General features: G+C 52.3%; 1 pseudogene; it reads left to right on the forward strand.

Annotated features, from left to right (window-relative positions):
* Nucleotides 1–3,593: 3,593 nt before the first annotated feature.
* On the forward strand, nt 3,594–4,820 carry LOC136154608 (protein EOLA1-like; annotated as a pseudogene).
* Nucleotides 4,821–22,582: the final 17,762 nt, after the last annotated feature.

Genomic DNA, 22,582 nt, shown 5'->3' on the forward strand with positions numbered 1-22,582 from the left:
AGCTTCATCCCTGTCAGCCCCACCACACCTCAGGTGGTTCCACCCCAGCCCCAGCCCCACCCCACCCCACCTCCTTCTCCAGAGGCTCCTCCTCACCCAGGTCTTTCCCACACTTCAGCCCCAGACTCCTAGCCCTTCTCCTCCAACTTCCTCCCCTCACTTCCTGGTCCTCCTCCCAGTCGTGCTCCAGGCCGCTGGTCTCAAGGCTCCTCCCGGCCTGACCTTCTAGATGCCTCAGAGCCTGACGGATCTTACTTTGTCGCCTAGTGGACAGGGCCGGCGAGGGAATGTGCCTTTGTTCGTATGTGCATGTCTACGTAACATTGTGCCTGCATGCCTGCCTGCCTACGTGAGTAAGGGAAGCCATACACAATCAGTATTTGTGGGTGTGACACGACTGAGGCCAGCCAGTACTGTCAGTGGTCTCGGTCCCAATGGCGGACCACTGTCCTGCCTGGTACCACAACCTAGCCATACCAAAGTACCCGCGACTCACTCTGCTTGCAGGAAAGTGGGACCTGCCTCATGCTCAGAAGGTACCTCCAGGCGGGGGTTTCCAGGAACCTCTCCAGGGGGCCGAGCCGGACATCCTGGCCCCCCTCCACGGGCCACAGCCCCCGCCTGCTTTCCTTTCACGTGTGCATCCCGGTGATGCTCTGGGGCACACATGGGAAGATACCAAAAGACCTGCCCTCCAGCCTCCTACCCTGACCCTGGACTGTGACCTCACACTAGTCCCACCCGCCCACTGTGAGTCATCTCCACCGGAGCCTGACCCTGACAAGCAGGGCTCAGTTGCTTGTCTGCAGTTCCCCTCCTGGTAGGGACCAACCACAAGTCCATGGAGGGTGGCCCACTGACTGTGGCGGCCCCCAGATTCTTCCAGAGTGGCAGTGTGAGCAGAGGAGTCATTTTCTCTTGTTCTTTGCAGGGTTTCCTGGGCTATAAATCACCATCACTCCTGGAGAATGGGTTTCTGTGCTGCAGGCTGAGGCATCCTGGGGACAAGCCAGCTGCTGTGATGAGCAGAACACACCTTGAGGGAACCTGCATGTGTGTTTCTCATCAGTTGGGCCCTCCTGGGACCCCATGGTCTGAGGACCCCACCAAGGAGAAGACTGTGGTGGCTTGTTGTCCAAGATTGCTGTATTGTCACTGGTGACTTTCTCCCTGTTGCTCTGGTCCTCGTGCAGGTGAAGAAGTCCAGTCAAGCAGGCAGAAGAGTGTTTTCTACTCTGGCCACCAAGTAGGCACCCTCTGCTTCAGCCATAGGAGTGCTTGCAGCCACTTCTTATTCAGGGATTCCACCCATACAGGTGAGATTTGGAGTCACTCAGGAGGAAGGGGTAAGGTTGGCTGAGAAACTGAATGGCAGAAACTGGGCAAGCCTGGGATTGAGTCACATACCCCAGTAGAAGACATAGCAATGATCAAGCCCCAGGGGCCAGCCAGGTCCCTTGTACCAAGCCAGACCCAGTGAACAGTGTGACCCTTTGTCACCCAGCACATGGGGAAACTTTCAACTGAATGATGATGCTCAGTGCCAGCCAGGGCGTGAGGACATAACACTCTTGCCTGTGGTTGGGGGAGTGGAAACGGGGAAAGCCTTTGTGGAAGGCCATTTGCTGGTGTGTATCAGCATCTCGGATGTGTGCCCTGTGCCCCAGGCCTCCTCCTGCATAGCTCTTCAGTGAGTGTGTGGTCATGTCAAGTGGCTGTATTGGCAAATGAGTTTTCCCTTCCCTTCCATCAGGAGGGAAGCATCGGTAACTTGTGGGACCCCAGACACTGGGAGGTGTAAACAGACACCATGTAAGAGTGAAAACAGACACGTGAAGATGTGCAGACATGGAGGAGTGTGCCTGAGGTGCTGGGACTGGATAAGCCATCCCTCTACTCTCTCCTTGCTCCTGTGGAGAGATGTCCGGACAGGGCTGACCCTCTGGCTTCATTTTCTGGCAGTCATGTCAGGGTCCCACAGGCTGGGTGGCTCAATCTGTGAACCGTGTTCATTCAGGAGGCCAGCAGCTGAGGTCGAGGTGTCGGCTGATGTTGGCTATCATGAGAGCTGTGGAGAGTCTGTCCCATCTCTCCCCACTCACATCCAGGGCATTGCTGGCCTTGGTGGGTGTGTCTGGGCTTGGAGAGCTCCACTTCCTCTTCACCCCATTTCTCCTGTGTGCCCGTCTGTCTCTAACTATGTCCTTTGTATGGGGACAGCTGTCCTGTTAGAGCTGGGTCCAACCTAATGAGCTCACTTGACCCCATCAGCTCTGTGAAGACCTTTCCTTTGCCTGTAAGGTCACGCTGAGGTACTTGGGATTGAGACACCAGCACTTGAATCTGAAAGGACATGATGTGATTCCTCACAACCTACAAAGGCTCTGAGGTAGGAACACACTGGAATGTTCTAAGGATGGAAGGACGGCCTTTGTAGCTACTGGGGGTGAATCCAGGGGCGAGGAGAGCAGGTCGCCAGGGTGGGAGCCAGATCACGTGGAGCCTTGTGGGCCTGTGAGGACTGTCTGTCTTCTGTGGTCAGGGAAGGAAAGGCCCAGGAGGCTCTAGGCTGGGTTCCTCTGGGCTTTGTCTCTGTCCTCACTGTCTCGTGGAAATGTAGGCTCCCTGCTAGGTGCTGAGACCCTGCTGGGGTTCAGGCCCATGGCTGTGCTTATCTGACTCTCCACCATACAATAAGCAGAGACTCTGCTCCAGATACAAGAATAAATGTGAGTATGGATTGCCTGTGGTCAGGTCCCCTGCAGTCATGGGTTATCTCTTTATCTCTTGGTGCCTCCTCAGCCATCGAACGAGGTGACAGTAGCCTAGTGAATTATTTGAAGTTTGAATTCTGTGTTCCCTGCCATCCCAGGCCCTGGCAAGGACACAGATCGTGCCCATTCCAGTAGATCCTGCTCTCCTTCTTTCTTTCTCTAGGCTCTGAGCAGGGTCCAGGGTATCGGCTGAGAGTGGAGGAAGTGGTACGGGAAGGGCTGGAATGAAGTTGGCTCTGAAAGGCGTGGGGAAGACACGTGGCAGGGCCAAGTGAGGTCCAGGGTGGCCTCAGGGCCAAGGCCAGATTGGTTAGCATGGATCTGCACTCAGTAGTCCTGGGCTAAGATGGGGGATCTGCAGAGCCTGGGTAGGGATGTGGCTGGGGAGCTGAGGCATGGGGTTTTGTACCAGGGATGGGACAAGCCAAGCCCAGGACTGTGCCTGTCTTTGCTGGGAGAGGACCAAAGTCCGGCCACTGGGCTTTGAAGCCAGGGGACCCATCCTCCCTCCTCAGTGCTCCCAGGGTTTCGAGTCCCTCTGTCTTGAATCTCACCTCGTGCCTCTCTCTTGCTGTCCTGCCCTCCTTCCTGACCTCCCCACAGACTGCATATGATGGACACCACCCCCCTATCATCAGACCACGTGGAGACGGATGGAAGGAGCCAGACCTCTGTGACCCTCCCCTCTGTGTCAGCAGGCTTGGAGGATGCTCAGACATGTGGGGCTGATGTCCGGCCCAGGGATTTGAGCTTGGAGACTGCTGTGTCAGGCTCCTGACCTTTGTGGTTTGTTTCCACAGCCACATGAGACCCTGGGAAATGAAGTTCAGCTGTCTGTCCTTCCGACAGCCTTATGCAGGTCTCATCTTAAATGGTGTCAAGACCCTGTAGACAAGGTGGCGGTCCATGCTATGTGGACCCAGCACTGTACCCTGGCTGTCCACATTGAGCACCAGGACTGGGAGGATCCAGCCTGGCAGGAGCTGCTGGAGCAGAGGCTGGGGATGAGCCCCGCCTACATCCAGGCCTTGATGTCGGTCAGGGACAAGTTTAGCCATGGGGTGACTGGTGGCAAGTGACGTGGTGCCTGCTTAGCCCCTAGCGCTGCCCTGGATCTCAGCCAAGGCTATGCTCATTTATTTTCTGTTGAACTGGTTGGTGAGGGGCGGGGTGGGTCTGAGGTTTCCTCAGAGGGGCAGTGAGGGTCCCTGGGCTGGAAAATGGTGGCCTGAGGTCCCTGACCAAAACTGTGGGCCTCAGTCCTTGTTTGTGTTTTGAGATACAGAGACGTGTCCAGGTCTGCACGTGGCATTTGTCTTTCTATGTTTGTCCCCATGTGTGTGTGTGTGTGCCCGACAGAAATTATGATAGGCAGTGCAGCAACCAGCCTGGGTTCCTCACCCCCACTGCCAGAAGCCAGGCCTGAGCAACTCACCTGACTGCCCAGGGGTGAGGCCCCACAGCAACACCTGCCTGTTGGTGAATCGCTTGAGGACCTGATGCCCACAGGCTCCCTGCCAGGGCCTTCCCTCTCTGTCTCTGCGGCCTGCAGTCGTCAGACTGAGAGCTGCCCCTGTCCTGGTGGGTTCGTGGAGTACCAGGCCTCTACCTTTCATTTCGCTCCCTCCCCTGCTGGGTCTCACCCCGAATTCCCTTTGCTGAGGTGAACCCTTCTGAAAGGCTCAGCCAGAGGATCAAGTTCACCCCAGTTCTCCTCCTTAGTCTCTAGGAGGTGCAACTGTTAATCACCTTGTTCTCCATCTGTGTCCTGTCTTTGCACACAGGTCTCGTGGACATTGGGTCACTTTGCTGTGCCCAGAAAACCTAGGTCCCAACGAGATGTAGAAGTGGGAGAATCAAGCCCTGCTACCTGACCTTCGACAGAAGTACCTGACTTTGCTCGCCAACCCCTGGTGGCTGCTGCAGCCTGTCCCAGGGAAGGCTGGGAAGGACATCTTCCAGGTGGACATCCCTGAGCACCTGATCCCCTTTGGGCAGGAGGCCTGTCCAGACTGGGCTCTCAAGTGGAAGGTGACCGAGAGATGAACTCATGGTGACACCATCCAGTTGCCATCCTGCCCTGGATGTGCCCATCTGGTTTGGTCTGAATCAGCCCCACCCTTGGGTTCACTGCCCACTTGGTGCAGGGCTGGGGGCCAGGACTCCCCTCATGTGGTGCTGCTCTGGACTCAGGGAAAGTCTGCAGGAATTTGACCTTTACAATAACATGGCCTTGACACTCATTTTGGCCCTGCTGTGTCTGGGTGCTTGAGAGAAATGTGTTGTTAGGAAACTGGTTAGTGATTTTCCCTCTGTGTTCTGGTCCAAACTCCCTGATGTTGGAACGGTATCCAGGGGGTGATGGAGAAGGCTGGGGGCGGGCCTGAGCCTGAGCAGCCGGCGAGGCCTCTGGCAGGCAGAGAGGCCCCCAGGCCCTGAAACAGGCCGCGGTGTGTCCTTGCAGGTGACCCTTGCCCTGCTCTAAAGTGTCCCTTGGCTCACAAAGTGTGTGTGTTGGTCACAGTGTCTGGCCACTCCCGGTCCAAACACAGGCTCCTAAACACAGCTGTGAGGGCAGAACGACAAGGGCTAGTGTCCACCTGGTAAAACCTTGTACTTGTTTTTGGGTTTGGGGTCATGTGTTTGCAAGGCCCTTGGTGGGTGGGGTGACCCTGCTTTCTGGTGGGCCTCTTGGGGAGGCCCCTGGATCAGGAGCTGGAGACGCTCAGCTGCTAATCAGAACCTTGTGTCATCGTCGGGGGGACCCAGCAGGAGCCCCTTCTGCTTCAGGGTGCATGACTCATGGAAGGTGACACCCCCCATAGTCAGGAGCCAGACTGGGTCTTCTACTGTGAGGCAGGCAAGGACCAGGGACCAGCCCGTCCTGGGCTGGCCTCAGCACTTGGCTCGGGAGCCACACTCTTGGCTGAGGGCTTGAAATGCTGCTGCTTCAGATGAAAAGGGACCATGGGGACTGGACTGAGGCCTGCCTGGGGTGTGGGCTTCCAGCCTCATCTGGCTCACCCAGGGCCCCGTGTGAATAGCATGGACAGATAGAAAGAACACAGACTCGCAGTTCTCAATTGATTATTTATTTACTCCTGTGGAGTTTTGCTATACTTTATTAGAGCCAGAAATATATTTTTGATTACAAGAGAGTGGTTTTGAGTGTCCCTGGGCACCTGGCAGCTCAGGGATTGGGGTTGTTCTTAAACTGCTCAGAGGGCACACTTGTAATCTGAGGATTCCTCCTGTTCCTCCTCCGCCTCAGGGGCCTTGTTTTGGGCCACGACTGAAACGGCTGTCATCATGATGGAAAAATAGGTGTTGTACATAGTCATTGCTCAACCATGCAGTAGCTGTAGGTACAGATGTGGCATTACTGGATGTGCCCTCGCAACTGGGGCTGCCCTGCTTCTGGGGAGATGGTTTGCCCTGGCCCACACGGCTCTACCCTGCCCATATACCAAAGGCCACAGAACAGAAATGAGCACTGGCCCGGGATTGCGTCAGCAGTTGGTGTATTGTTCTGGGCCTTCTTGTCAGCCTCTTGGGTGGACTCATTGCGATGGAATCGCTGAAAGCGTCTGGTCACCACTGCATGCTTCTTTCTTTTTGGGGTCATTGTTGCGCTGGTGATGGGCTGAGCAGTTGTTCTGGGGTTGCCTTTCCTCCGGATGTTCTGTAGGAGAACAGGTTTATCTCTCTGAAAGTTGGAGTTGCGATAGATCTGAAAGAAATGAATCACTTTAGCCATCTTTGGGGAGAATAGCTGTTCCTTGCCACCCTCCTCCCCACTACCTTCCCAGCCTTGCCTAACTATGAAGACGAGGTCTCTTCATTCCTGGTAGGTTATGAGGCCCTAGCAAGTGCACTCCCTAGAGCTCCCCTGGGGCCGGCCTCTCTTGAGGTGTTACTGGCCGTTCCTGACATCAAGTGGCCTTTCAGGGTCTAGAGTCACCCCTGTGGATCCTGTCTAAGGGGATTTGTGGAACACGATAGGCCCTGCTTTCTCCTCTTTCCTTAACCACCCTCTCACAAGAATAAATTATCCTAAGAAATTAAACCTGTACAGCACTTGGCTCATCAAGTCTAGTCTCCCCAGAAGGGCTTTCTACATTACCATCATCTTCTCTGCAGAGTGACCCAAAGGGCGGATTTTACTGAAACCCTACAGGTTAAGTTCACAGATGAAGCTCTTGATGCTGTCTGTCTCAAAGATCTGCACCTCTCGAAGAGGTCTGCACCTCTGCGCTGGAGGACCTCTGTGTGGAAGAGATCTGCCTCGATGACCACCATGTCTCCCTCGTCGTTCCAGTGCACAGAGGTGAAGGGGTTATCCTCCACGATCCTCCAAATCTTCCTGGGAAAGGACAGCATGAGGACGGCATTGTTCTCTTCCTCGTTGGCTGTTTCTTGGTTCGGGCCCTGTGGGGGTGGGCTGTCTTGGGAGCCTGGAACTGGGCTCTCTGGTTGGTCCCACTGCTTCTCTAAAGCCTCCCCTGAATTGACATTTGGATCTGGGGATATATCAGGGTGGTGCCCTGCTGCAGGCGCCCCATCAGTTGATGGGGCCAACGGGGCTGTGTGTGCCTCGTGGGAACTCTGACAAGCCATGGAGCCAGTCTAGCTCAGAAGCATTCTCTACGCATGCAGTGAACGTTCAAGGAAGAAGGGCCTCAGACCAGGGTCAGGATGCCCAATAAATACTTTCTGGAGATTCTAGAATCTGGATCATGGGCCAGGAAGTCAATTAAGTGGTCAACTTCCTTAACTGGTTCATGATGTCCCAGAGGTGATGTGGAGAGGCAGCCCTGGCCCAGTGTAGGGGAGGGAGTCTGGGACGGAATGAGATCCCCAGCTTGTCTCTTGTCTGAAAGTACAGACAAGTATGTTTCAGGTTGGCTGCAATGGCTCCTATCTGTTGCCAGGCCCCTTGTTTCAGGGGGCCAGGCCCTGGATGGGTTGACCAACCTGCCCCTGACTCCATCCCCCGCTCCCTACCAAGGGGCAGTCCTGTGGCTGGCTTCTGCTAAAGGTCCAGGCCCTGGTGAGTCCTAACTTGGCTACCACCGAGAGAGACCCCAGGGATTAGATGGGCCCCTGGCAACTGTCCTGCCAAGAAGATTGGGTCCATAGGGGGCTGTATGGCCTAGCTTAATTTGGTGGTTCCCACCCCCCAGACCCCTGGCCATGGCCTTGCCTCTCTTCCAGCTTTGGTCTCTTCTGGCTGGTGTTGTCGGTTGGTAGCTCCCATTCAGAGGGCCCCAAAGTCAGAGTCCTGTTGTCCTGTCCTAGCTGTCCCCCAGGACAAGCTCTCCCCAGAGTAGGGATGTGCTTGAGCACAGGGGGAGCAACTTCACATTCCACTTGATTGTTCCCCAAGCACCTGAGACACATACTCCCCAGGACACCGTGTGGTAGGGCACAGCCAGGCGCTTTGCTGAGCTTGCAGCCTTCTGAGCTCTGCCCACCCCCAGACATCATCCCACTGCAGATCATAGGCTGCTGTCTTCAATTTCCATTTCTTCCCATAAAGACTGCTCCCGTGGCCCCAGAGTGCTCACTTTGGGAATACCTATGTGTGTGTTTTTCTCATCCAATTCCCAGAGCCTCAGATTCAACCTCCCTGGAGGCTGCCTCAAAATTACTGTTTCCTTTCATCAGTGGGTTGCTTGGACTTCTGCTCTCCCGGGTCCTGCCTCCCATGTCCAACTTGCGTGTCTGTGGGTACCTGCCCTTTGAAGGAGTTCATTGGGGGTTCAAGGTACAGCCTGTTTTGTTGAAAACAAGCACTTCACTGGTCCTCTCCGAGGCCATGTCTGATCTTCTCTGCCTTTGCCCCTGTTTCCACTGTGGACCTGTTCTCCCTTACCCAGATGGCAGGTACATTGAATGATTTAGTTGGCTCATGGATTGGGTGCTTTGCAAGGGGCCTCGTTTACACACACTCACTCCCAGAGGCATGTCTGACTTGTTGACCTAGATGTGACCAAAGGAAGCCCCCATCTACCTGTATTTGAAAATGGATGAGAGTGGGACTGGATGAAAACCCAGTGAGCATCACCTGTCTGCACATGGGCAATAGGGCAGTGTGTTTGGAGATGCATGTTCTCTGACCTTTCTGGGCCACTGGTCTTCAAAATCACCATGTATGGAACAGACCAGCACCTTGGAAAGGCCCGTGTGTGAGGACCCTAGGACACTATTCCCCTAGAGACAGTGACCCCGCAGTTCTGCCACTCAGCAGGGTCATTTGCCCTGTATGAGGGTCAGAATCTGGTGTCTGAAAGGGGCAAGTTGAGAGGGTGTGGAAGAGGCTCACCAAAGGGCCTTTCAGCCTGAGGACTGGCTGCCAGAATGGAGGTCGCAGGCATCCACCTGTGCGTGCTCCATTGCTTTTGCCGCCTAAACAGGTTGACAAAGCATTCCTTCAGATCAGTTCACCTGACTGGGACACGGTCCTAGAGGCTGTGATCGTTGGTGGGGGCCCCTGGGGGCTCCTCTGAAGGGGACTGAAGACCATGGTATCCGTGGCAGCCTGGCTAGGTGGCCTTTCCTGCCTTCACCCCTGCCACTCGGGGCCCCTCCTTATCCCTGGGTCCCGAGGGATCTGCCTTTTCTGGTCCCCCTCTTCCAGGTACAACCCAGGCCCTGGCAGTGGGTTTGCATGGCACTGAGGAGTTTTTGTCAGCTTTGGCTCAGGACACTTGTGTTGTACACACACAAGCCCTCATGACTTCCAAGGCCTGCCCTTCTCAGCCTCACTCTCCTGTCCCTGCCCTTGGCATCCGCAGCCCAGAGGCACTCCTGCTGCTCTCCTCCCGCACTGAGGCTGTGGAGATCTGGAGCCTTGGGGATCTGCCTGTGTTAACTTCTCTCCCTTATCAGAGGAGGCTCCTGTAGGGCCTTATCGAAATGGGCACCGGGGCCATACAGTCAGGCTCTCCCTCCCTCCTGCTCGGTGAGGAGCTGGTCAGCCTGGCAGGTTCAGCTGGGCAGGAGGTCCCATGGCGATAGCAGGGATAGGGCGCTGTCCTCAGGAGGGAGGCACTGGGACCTGATGGAGATGCCGGCCCCTGGCAAAATCAGTTCTCAGCAAATCACAGAGCAGCCCCACAGTGCTTCTGATTTTCCACATACCCTTCCTTCTGTGGGCCTGCTTTTTGTCACCTCAGAGGCATTGTGTAGCACTGAGAAGAGGAAGGCGTGAGAAGTCAGAAGGTCAGGCAGTTTACTGGGGTGGCCCAGAAGGGCTGGGACTCCAGAGGAATTGAGATCAGGGCTCTGAGCCCACCCCGTCCCTCACAAGCATGTGGTCCTGGGAAGATGCCCAAGCCCTGTGGCTTCAGTTCTTCGTCTCTGAAGCCAGCCGGTTTGAGGAGCCCATATGCTGGGCTGCAGGATGTGCCTGAGGGATGTGATGCTGCTGGCAAGGCCTGGCAGACATTGGCACTGTGATATCGGGGCAAGAATCCCTTACAGTTGCCTGAAGACACTCCTCCACTCTCCACTGTGGGAAGGGGTTGGCTGCTCTGTGGTCCAGCACGTGTCACAGAATATGCACCTCAATAGGATGTAGAATAGCTAACCAGCCAAACATGATGATTCATAAATAAAACTAGGTAACTTTTCCAGTTAGACCATAGTGGACCACAGTGTTATTAGCTAGTTGTGTTCGATTCTTTGAGACTCCTTGGACTATAGACCACCAGTGTCCTCTGTCCATGAGATTCTCCAGGCAAGAATACTGAAGTGGGTTGCCATGCCCTACTCCAGACAATCTTCCTGACCCAGGGTTCGAACCCAGGTTTCCCACAATGCAAGCATGCTTTTATCCTTTGAGATACCCCAGAAGCCCCATTTCCAGTTACAGAGCCTGTTAAATGTGGGTGTTGAGGAGTGTTCCAGCAGGAACACTTCCAACAGGAACACCTGTTTCAGCAGGGAAAGCAAGAACCACTCTTTGCCTCTGTCCCAGGTGGTCTTCCATCCAAACCATTATATTCCTTCATTGCAGCCCCAGCAAGCCTCAAGTGTTTGATTAATGGCCAATTGCAAAAAGAGATAATTTGCAGCTCATTAACACCTTGGGTTCTGGGTCTGCCATACCAGAAATGAGAGGGTAGTTCCATGGATTGTTTGGGTATCTTTCAAGGGAGTGAGACCAAAGTTCTGCAGGATTCCTTGCAGTTATGGGGTGGAAAACACCTCCTTTAACCCTCTGGTCAACAGCAATGTGACAAGAGCCAGGACCCCTTCCTTCCTGCCCCAGAAAGAGATCTCTTTGGGCTTTATCCAAGATGCAAAAGGACACCTCAGAGCAATGATCCATTTCAGACTTTCCCATCACCCCAAGACACAATGCAATACTGAGGAGTCCCACCACCGAGCCTCATCACAATCACATCCCACAGAAGGAACCCAGCTTCCCTAAGTTACAAACCACTCTGGTTCAAGCACAAACCCCAGGGTGTTCCTCCTGTAGCCCCACCACCCTGCCCTGTGTTGCCTTGTTCTATGGGACTAGGGGATGTCTCTCCAACTTCCCCTTGTGACTGTGGCTCCTAGACCATCGCTGTAGGAGTGGGAGGTGTCCTGCTTCTCCCAGTGTCCCCACTGCTAACATGGCCTTTCAGGGAGCAGAGGCTCTGTAGAGGTCTTCAGAATAAATGAGCCAGTGGGCAAGGGGCTCAGATTAATTGTCTGCCCCGTCCTTAAATAACCCAGACAAATCCAAATAAACAGAGATAACTTAGCTTTTGAGAATGATACCCAAAAATGACAGAAACGTGAATTCACTATGATCAACTTTATTATTACCTAAATCTTCCCCCATCAACATTGCTACTAAGTAAGCTCAGGTTTCCAAAACAGTTCTAATTCCAATTCCAATGTATCCTTTTCAGGGTCACAAAACAAAATGGAAAAGTGTCCAATCTCTTTTATGAAAAAGCAAAACTCTTGTACTTGAACTGGGTAACCACAAACACATTTTGAGCCTCATCATTCACAAACTAGGACATTAAAGGTTGTTTAGCCTTCTATTAAACTATCAAAGTTTGTCATTTTTCTAAAGAAAACAGAAATGAATCTCCATGTCATCCTAGAGAAGAGGAACCCAAAGATGCTACATACCAGTTTCCCCCAACTGGCCCGGTCCCTCACTTCTGAGAAGACTGACTGCTCTGTCCTCAATCACAGAGGGAAGGATCACCTGGCTGCTGCTCTGACTCAGGCCCCCTTTTTCTCCTCTCTCACCACCTCTGCAGACAGGGGTGGGAAGACCCTCAAAGCATTTTGGTTGACTCTGAGCATAAATGCCACGGCTTGCCACTTGCTGGTCTCCACAGGAACTCATAGCGAGCAGGGTGGCTGCCCTCCCCAGGGGCAGAGGAGGCCAAGGGGGATGAAGCCTCCCCCGACTCAGCCCCCAAAAGCTGCACCTCCATGGGGCCCTGGGCCTTGCCTGGGTCCTGAAAGTCTTCCTCGGGCTTGACTTGGATTCTCAGCTCACTCATCTTGACCATGAGCGTGGTGCCTGGTATCAAACCACAGACAGGAGTGACACAGGGGAACAGATCCGGACCATGGGCTTCAGCTGAGAAACACAGCCGGGATGGTCTGGCACAGGCCATTTAAAAGTCTCCTCTTGAGGGGTCCCCTCAGTCTTCCCTCAGGGTCCTCAGTCCTCCCTCAGGGTCCTCACCTAAACTGCTTCAGAACCTAAGAATCTCCTCTCCAATCTATAAGGCCTCACCCCCTATATCAAGTCTCCAATGTCCCTGAGACCTTGTGCTCATGCAGCCAACAGGGTTGTCCCTGGGCTGACAGCAGGTGCCGGGACCGGGGGGATTCCCTGTGTCCTCCCTCAAGGTCCTCATCTTGAGCCTTGGTAGGTCTGGGGATGCCCCTTGTGTTGACCGGAGGCAGGACCCTCACACCAAGGCCGTCATTCCACCGAGACCCTCAGGGAGAGTCTGTGGACATGACGTCAGGGCTCCATGCCCAGAGTTTCCCAGAGCTGAGATGATGCCCCCGGCTGTCCTCATCCCTCCTTCTCCTCTTCACTTTGACTCTCAGCAAATCTGGGCACCACCATCTTTCCCTGACTTTACACCCCTTAGAACCAGGCTCTCCCCAGCCAGGACCTCTGAGAGGCAAGTGGGAGTAGAGGGTTCATTCCTACAACCCTGTCAGGGACTCCCAGGGCTGAGAGCATTGACAATGTGGATGCCCTGGGGTCCCAGAGCCCCCTTCAGGGTTCTACCGTGATTCCTAGTGCAACTGGGTTCCTTTACTCTGCTGACTCGAACCCAGGCACCTGACCCAGGCCCTCACTTCTCCCCTCCCATCAGGATCAGTGAGGTTACATCTGAATGCTGTGCTCCCTGTTCCTCCAGGGCTGTTGGGAGGGCCACACATGCATCCGCTATGGACCCTCAGTCTCCTCTGGTCCTCATCTCAAGTCTTCACAGTACATGGGCACCTCCTTCTGCCCATATGAGACTGTGTCCCAAAGACCAAGCCTCTGACTCCCTGAGTTCATTGAGGAAGTGAGGGGGCGCTGTGAGCTCAGGCTGACAGCCTGGACCAGGGCCCCCAGGAGTCCCAGTTGGGGTTGAGTTGTGTTCTATAGGTTCCACTGGGTGGAGTGACTGGACCCCCACATCCTGTCTCAGCAGGGGGCCTCGTTAACACTTCAGAGAAGGTTGCAGTAATAGCACAGATGCTGGATGGGGGACTGTTGCGCCCATGACCATGGGGAAGCACATGGAACCACTCACCTTCCCATGGGGGTCCCTCAGTGTAACCGCACTTCAGAAACTTCTGTATAAATGATGTTGTTTTAGCTGAAGAGGGTGAGCAGAGGCAGGTGAGTTAGCAAGAACTCCGCAGCCTGGAGATGGCCTTGGCTGCTCATAGTGACTTCACACTCCTCCTTTCTGGAGTATCTCCAGGGTCATCTCCTGGTAACTCTCTTCCACTGGTCTGAACGGATACCCTTCCCGCCCCAATGGCCCTTCTTGTGCCAGAGGGGCTCTCTGGGGCCAAGAATTTGTGAGTTGTGGGTTCTAAGTCCCCACTGGTCGGGTGACTTTAGACTCTTCCCCCAGGAAGGAAATACATTAGGGAAGAGGGTGGGTGGCCGTACTGCCCTGTCCCCGGGGCCCCTGATGGCCAAGAGCTCAGCCTTACTGCAGTCCAACTCAACCCCCACGATGGCCTGGCCGCCACCTGCCCACCTACAACCCACCAGAGCACCGCTCAGAGGCCATAGGTGCTGCCTGATCAAACCTTGGGAATCCCCAGGTTTGCTGAGGGTGAGAGCATGCCGAGTTCATCCTCTGGGGGGTTTGCTCGGTGGCTCGGGGGGCTCCCTGGCTGGGACATCAGACCCTGGAGGCGGGGACCTTGCCTCCCTTTCCAGAGGCACATCGGATGGGTGAGCACCTTGATGCCCAGTCACACGCCTTGCTTGTGGGGTAGGGTGTGGACAAGACTCAGGCCATGTGGTCTTATCAGCCTCCCTTGCTGGTTTGTAGCTCGATTCATCCCAGAGCCTTGGCTCATGACAGTTGCCACGGAATCCCAAGCAGTTCCTCCGAAGGAGAGCTGGCACTCCAGAGCACCACCAGCTTTGCTCACCGCAGGCTAAGCCTTGTTTCTGTCATCCAGAAATCAGCCTCTTCCAGCCTCCCCACCTCATCCCTGTTTGGCCATGGCACCCCCTTTGTGAAACGACAGAGCAAGGGAGCCCAGGGGACGAAAGAGCCACTGAGGACCCAAGATGAGCACTGGGCCAAGAGAGACTTGGGCAGAACCGGTGGGAAATGAGTTGGCCATGGATCACCGGCTCCCAGGGGTCTGCCAAGTTGGGCCTCTAGGGTCACACTTACCTAGATGGAGCACTTGTGAGGCAGGCCCCCTCTCTGAGACACACTGTCTGATTGAATTGCATTTCCATTCTCCTAGACACTGTCGCCTCTGCAGCCCCAGGGGACAGAACTAAACCCATGCCTTTGGAGCCACCTGGCCTCTCTTCTGGAGACCTGGGCATGTGTGGGGCTCGAGACAGTTTGATTGTCCAGGGCCAGCCCATCAAGGCCATGATCCCTCCCTCCACTCCTGTGTGACTTTAGGCTGCCGACTCTGCCCGGCCCCGGAGGACGTGTGCTTAGCCACTTCACTCTGCAGACATCAGTCAAAATCTACCAAGGACTGAGTGGTGGGAGTGAAGTACCACATGGGTCTCTTTTGATGTCAGGCAGCCTTCACTTGGTAAATAAAAGGTGCATTTTGTGACAAGCACATGACTTGAGATTGCAATTGGCTCATCTCCGCTTTCTCTGTAGATTTACAGGTAAGCAGGTGCCACACATGCTGAGGTTTCTGAGAACATGGTTTTGAAATAGCAGCATCTGCATGTGATTCCATGTCAGGAGGCAAATGGAAGTCAAGACAAAAAAACGAATGAAATCTTCTGATATTTAAGGTGTTCCCCAGGCAGTGAACCTTTAAAAGGGGCTGTGTTTTGGCTTGGAAGTGAGCACCTGGTCAGGCATCACCGCAGCTCAGTGCTGCGGCTGACAAAGCCTTGGCCTGCACTGCCCTGTGTCCTTTCTCAGGGCCTCCTCTGCCTGCACAAGACTGCCAACAAGGGAGACCCAGCCTTCCGGTTCCTGTGGACTGGTGTGTGCACTCTCCCCTCACCTGACCTCAGAGCCCTTGTCTCTGCCGTGCTACCCTGGAGGGCTATTTGCTATGCTACTCAGGATAAACAGTCTTAAGAGAAAAAGTGGTTTATAAGTTTATAAATTGTTGTATTACAAACTGGACACCCCAGTTAGCAGAGGGTGCTGAGGTGTGGCACCCTCAGAGTGCTCAGCTGAAAAAGGAAAAGAAAAGAGAAACAAGAAAATGCCACCAGGTACAAGCCCTGCAATGAAGCCAAACCTTGGGCCTGTTGTCCAGACACCAGCGAGCCCCCAGACTGAACACCCGCAGACCTCAGGCAGGGACCACAGGCTCCAGCCCTGTGCATCTCAGGACAGTAAGTGCTCTTTTGGGGCCCCCGAAAAGGGGAGGCCTAACTTCTCATCTCTCAAGTGAGGAACCAGCTTGACAGTGTCCCTGTGCCCGTGAAGCCACTCTGCCAAGCTCCTGTTAACCCCTTGTCAGGTCTTTTCAATGATTGGGTGCAGAGAGTCTGAGGGTCTTCTCCGGGTGTGTAGGAGGTGCCTGCATTGTGCCGGAGGTGAGCGGCCATCTGTCTTGCTTTCACGAGCAAGCAGCTGCTTGAGGGGACTCAAATACTCAGCCAGGCGCAGGATGGAGGTGTTGAAGACGTGTGCTGGGTGGGAAATCCCTTGTGTTTTCAGGCTGTTTATTGTGCTGCAGTGTTTTGAACACAGGGCCGCCTCTATCTGTCTGAATAGGGTGCATGTTTGGTGTCCTCTGGGGGTGCACCTGAAAGGGGTAGGGATTACGGGAAAGAGTGGCTGGAGATTATGGGAGAGAGGGGTTTCCTGATCAGTAACAGAAGGGGTTCTGGGCCTGAGCATTCATGGTCAGGCTGGGGTCTGGCCCACCAGCCACAACAATCATCCAGGTGGTGCACAGAGGCACCAGTGTGGCCACTGGGAGCTGCCCAGGCAGCAGGCTGAAGATCTGGTGAGCACAGTGGTGGGGCCCACCACCACCACATGAGGAGTCATCTGGGCAAGAGGCCAGATGAAGCAGAGCCACTGGCCCTTATTGGACAGGGCCACCTCCATGAGGACAGGGACTAGAGTGAATGGAGCCTGCAAGCCCTTGGGCTGTCAGGACCCATCAAGGCAGGGCAGAGCTGTTGTCCCTGGACCAGGAGCAAGGGTGGCATAGGTCCTGACCAGAGCGGTGGCAGGGGCATGTTCCAGGTGACTGGCGGTTCCCTGGACACCCTCAGGGCAGGATGACAGGCCGTCCTATGCCTATGTGGTGCTGGGCACAGGAGGGACGCCCAGGGCTGCCGGCCTGCCCTCCACCTGCCGAGATGCAAACTTAATGCCCCCTCTCTTCTTCAACTTCCCCGGGAGGTGTGGGCTGTCTCTCTTAAACAGGGGACTGCAACAGAACTGTAACTGGGGTTCACCGAGAGAGAGAGAGAATAGCAAAATCCGAGTCTCAAAAGGCTTAAGGAACAAGCACCCTCCTGGCTAGGCCCCTGGGTGCCCTCACCCAGGCATCCCCAGGCCTCATGGAGAAAATGGGACCCTGTCTCCCAGGAGGCGGTGCCCCAGCTTGCACATCCTTGAGACTCACTAACTCACCATCACCTCTCACCTTTGGAAAATGACTCCGAGTGGCCCAAGAGTATCTGTACAAGGACTGGAGAGGGGACATGGCATTTGCAGTGGGCAGATTGCAGAAGATTCTCTGCTTTCTATGCAGGGGTCAGCTCCTGGCCTGCACTTCCTCGACTGACCAGGACAATTCCCAGGAAAGGACCTGTGTTCCCTCCACTAAACTTCTGCTCCACAGTTATGGGAGTCATGTGCTTAGTCACTCAGTCATGTGCGACTCTTTATGACCCCATGGACAGTAGCCCACCAGGCTTCTCTGTCTGTGGGGATGATCCCGGCAAGAATACTGGAGTGGGTTGCCATGCCCTCCTCCAGATCTTCCCAACCCAGGGATCGACCCCAGGTCTCCTGCCTTGCAGGTGGATTCTTTCCAGTCTGAGCCATGAGGTAATCATGGGGGCACACAATCCCCTCCCCCCACCTGCCTCCACTCAGGGCCCATTTGTGCCCTGGCTGGAGGACAGGAAGGTCCAGAATTTGAGCAGTGTCATCTCTTTCCCCCATGTGACTGTGATCTAAGGACCCATGGGTCAGCAGTACAGAGTGACTCCTCGCCCCCGGGTATTACGATCTGATCTGTACTGTGCATCCAGCTCACCTCCATCATCTCACACAGATATCCCCACCAGAGAAAGAGAGGAGGGGCAGTGACTTCTTTCTGCTGAGAACGCTTAGGATCTCCCTCTCACAACTCCCCAATGCAGCACGCAGCACTGGCAGCTCCTGCAGACATGCTGGTCCCCCGTCCTATCTTTACACACAGCTTCCCGGCAGGCCGGCCACCATACCCTGTGGCCCTGAGGTTGGCACACACCTGGCCACTAGGGTCCAACAGATACTCCCCCACCCTTACCTTGCTCAGGAATCAGACAGCTGGCTCCTCCGTGAGCATGCTGGTCAGGCAGAGGGAGGTGAGCACATCCTGGCATGCTTTGCTGAATCCGTACAGGCTAATCTGGCAGACGAAGCTCTTCATGCAGTCTGTCTCATATATCTTGTCTGAGCCCACTCTCTCCAATATGTTCTTGAAGAGTTCCTCATTGACGCCTATGCAAGTGCCGTCTTCCTCCCACCAGATGGACACAAAGTGGTGACTGTTGACAACGGTCCACCGCTTTCTGGGAAAGTGGAGGGAGAGGAGGCTGCCCTCTCCCCCAGGCAGGGCACCACACTTGGTGTGTGGCCTCTTCAACAAAGGCTCCTCACTCAAAGCCTGGAAAGCACTCTCTTTCAGCAGCAGCCTGAAGCTGTGGTGGCCCATGGGCACAGGCTGGGCTAGGGGGACCGAAAGATCAGTAGGGAGGGGCACAGAACCCTGAACTGAGGGCCAGAGGCCCTATGTTTGGAAGAAAGGGAGCCCCACTGAAGCTGGGCACCCCGTCCATCGTGGGACCCTTCTTGTCCGTAGGCAAGTGGAGGGTGGTGCATCCCTCCTTCCTGGAAATGGGACAGTGTAGTGGCCAGGAGCAGTCCAGGCTCACACTGGTGCTTGGCCCCACATCAAAGGCCTCTGCTTGCTCAGGGATGACATGACAAGGCAGTCATTAAGTGACCTAATAAAGGGCTGGCTGCACCCAGGCTGGTCAGCATGCCAGCCTCCTGGTCCACTCTCATCATGGCAGTGGGCACCATGACACTCGTGCATGGATGTCAAGTCTCAGGCTGAGCACTCATGTAAATTAGGCACGACCTTCTGGTCCTGGAGCCCCAGCGCCAGGGAGACGCACACCGACAGAGATGTGACCCTCAAAATCAGCCCCTCCTCTGTGTTCACAGATGCCTTGAGGGTCTGCATGGCACTCTTGCACTGAAGCACAAGCACATCCAGCATGGAGATCCAAGGTCAAGGGTACAGCCACCCAGTCCTCTGTGCATTATAGCTGGCTGGGTATCAGGTCCCCCACACTAACTCCCTCTGAGCCCTGTAGTCAGTCTGTGGGAGCCACCTGGTGGGGACTGTAGTGGTGATGGATGAGGACCCGGGGACACAAGAAGGAAGACAGGTCACAGTCCACTGGGCTCCACAGCCTGCACATGTTCACCCCAGACTGGGCTTGCCCTGCACACCATCATCCCAGGCTGCCTCCTCAGCTGTCAGGATTGTGGCAGGGTGCTCCCTGACACAATTCAGCAAATGACTGAATCCCTGGACCCTCCCTTTCCTCTCTCTATGATCTGGCTGCCCCTGCATACTCCTGAGATATGCTCAACCACCTCTGCTCCCCATGGCTGCCCATGGCAGTTTGAGAGTCCCTTTTGTTCTGGCCATGAGAACACCCAGTGTCCTGGTCCAGAAAACTACTAGAGTTCATCGATGAATTCAGTGAAGTTGAGGTATACAAAATTAATATATATAAATCTATTTGCATTTCTGTACACTAGCAGTGACTAGCAGAAAGAGAACTTCAGGATATTATCCCATTTACCATTAAGTAATCCCATTTAACTGCATCAGAAAGAATAAACTACCTAGAAATAAACCTACCTAAGGAGACACAAGACCTGTACTTTGTTTTTTGTTTGTTTGTTATAATTTTTGGGTTTTTCAGTCTCAGTTTATTTTATTTTTAGTTTTTAATTTATTTTTTTTTCCATTTATCTTTATTAGTTGGAGGCTACTTACTTTACAATATTGTAGTGGTTTTTGCCATACATCGACATGAATCAGCCATGGATTTACCTGTGTTCCCCATCCTGAGCTCCCCTCCCACATCCCTCCCCATCCCATCCCTCTGGGTCATCCCAGCGCACCAGCCCCGAGCACTTGTCTCATGCATCCAACCTGGACTGGCGATCTGTTTCACACTTGATAAAATACATGTTTCGATGCTGTTGTCTCAGATCATCCCACCCTTGCCTTCTCCCATAGAGTCCAAAAGTCTGTTCTATACATCTGTGTCTCATTTTCTGTCTTGCATACAGGGTTATCATTACCATCTTTCTAAATTCCATATATATGCATTAGTATACTGTATTGGTGTTTATCATTTTGGCTTACTTCACTCTGTATAATGGGCTCCAACTTTACCCATCTCATTAGAACTGATTCAAATGTATTGTTTTTAATGGATGAGTAATATTCCATTGTGTATATGTACCACAGCCTCTTATCCATTTGTCTGCTGATGGGTATCTAGGTTGCTTCCATGTCCTGGCTATTATAAACAGTGCTGCGATGAATATTGGGGTGCATGTGTCTCTTTCAGATCTGGTTTCCTAGGTGTGTATGCCCAGGAGTGGGATTGCTGGGTCATATGGAAGTTCTATTTCCATTTTTTTAAGGAATCTCCACACTGTTCTCCATGGTGGCTGTACTAGTTTGCATTTCCACCAACAGTGTAAGAGGGTTCCCTTTTCTCCACACCCTCTCCAGCATTTATTGGTTGTGGACTTTTGGATAGTAGTCATTCTGACTGGCATGTAATGGTACCTCATTGAGGTTTTGATTTGCATTTCTCTGATAATGAGTGATGTTGAGCATCTTTTCATAGGTTTGTTAGCCATCTGTATGTCTTCTTTGGAGAAATGTCTGTTTAGATTTTTGGCCCATTTTTTGATTGGGTCATTTATTTTTCTGGAATTGAGCTGCAGGAGTTGCTTGTATATTTTTGAGATTAATCCTTTGTCTGTTGCTTCATTTGCTATTATATTCTCCCATTCTGAAAGCTGTCCTTTTACCTTGCTTATAGTTTCCCTTGTTGTGCAAAAGCTTTTAAGTTTGATTAGGTCCCATTTGTTTATTTTTGCTTTTATTTCCAATATTCTGGGAGGTGGGTCATAGAGGATCTTACTATGATTTGTGTCAGAGAGTGTTTTGCCTATGTTCTCCTCTAGGAGTTTTATAGCTTCTGGTCTTACATTTAGATCTTTAATACATTTTGAGTTAATTTTTGTGTATGGTGTTAGAAGGTTTTCTAGTTTCATTCTTTTACAAGTGGTTGACCAGTTTTCCCAGCACCACTTGTTAAAGTGGTTGTCTTTTTTCCATTGTATATTCTTGCCTCCCTTGTCAAAGATAAGGTGTCCACAGGCATATGGATTTATCTCTGGGCTTTCTATTTTGTTCCATTGATCTATATTTCTGTCTTTGTGCCAGTACCATGCTGTCTTGATGACTGTGGCTTTGTAGTAGAGCCTGAAGTCAGGCAGGTTGATTCCTCCAGTTCCATACTTCTTTCTCAAGATTGCTTTGGCTATTCGAGGTTTTTTGTATTTCTTTCTTTCTTTCTTTTTTTTTTGTATTTCCATACAAATTGTGAAATTACTTGCTCTAGATCTGTGAAGAATACTGTTGGTAGCTTGATAGGGATTGCATTGAATCTATAGATTACTTTGGGTAGTATATTCATTTTCACAATATTGAATCTTCTGATCCATGAATACAGTATGTTTCTCCATCTATTTGTGTCCTCTTTGATTTATTTCATCAGTGTTTTATAGTTTTCCATGTATAGGTCTTTTGCTTCTTTAGGTAGATATACTCCTAAATATTTTATTCTTTTTATTGCAATGGTGAATTGTTTTGCTTCCTTAATTTCTTTTTCTCTTTTCTCATTATTAGTGTAAAGGAATGCAAGGGATTTCTGTGTGTTAATTTTATATCCTGCAACTTTATTATATTCATTGATTAGCTCTAGTTATTTTCTGGTAGAGTCTTTATGTTTTTTTTTTTTTTTTTTTTTTTTTTTTTTTTGTAGAGGGTTTTTTATGTAGAGGATCATATCATCTGCAAAGAGTGAGAGTTTCACTTCTTTTCCCATCTGGATTCCTTTTATTTCTTTTTCTTCTCTGATTGCTGTGGCCAAAACTTCCAAAACTATGTTGAATAGTAGTGGTGAAATTGGGCACCCTTGTCTTGTTCCTGATTTTAGGGGAAATGCTTTCAATTTTTCACCATTGAGGATAATGTTTGCTGTGGGTTTGTCATATATAGCTTTTATTATGTTGAGATATGTCCCTTCTATTCCTGCTTTCTGTAGGGTTTTTTATCATAAATGGATGTTGAATTTTGACAAAGTTTTTTTCTACATCTATTGAGATAATCATATGGATTTTATCTTTCAATTTGTTAATGTGGTGTATTACATTGATTGATTTGCGTATATTAAAGAATTCTTACATCCCTGGGATAAAGCCCACTTGGCCATGATGTATGATCTTTTCAATGTGTTGCTGGATTCTGTTTGCTAGAATTTTGTTAAGGATTTTTGCATCTATGCTCATCAGTGATATCGGCCTGTAGTTTTCTTTTTTTGTGGCATCTTTGTCTGGTTTTGGAATTAGCGTGATGATGGCCTCATAGAATGAATTTGGAAGTTTACCTTCTTCTGAAATTTTCTGGAAGAGTTTGAGTAAGATAGCTTCAATTTCCATGCTTGTGATGGGTCTGTTAAGATCTTCTGTATCTTCCTCGTTCAGTTTTGGAAAGTTATACTTTCCTAGAAATTTGTCCATTTCTTCCAA

The sequence above is a fragment of the Muntiacus reevesi genome, chromosome X, assembly GCF_963930625.1.
Source record: "Muntiacus reevesi chromosome X, mMunRee1.1, whole genome shotgun sequence".
Classification (NCBI taxonomy): domain Eukaryota; kingdom Metazoa; phylum Chordata; class Mammalia; order Artiodactyla; family Cervidae; genus Muntiacus; species Muntiacus reevesi.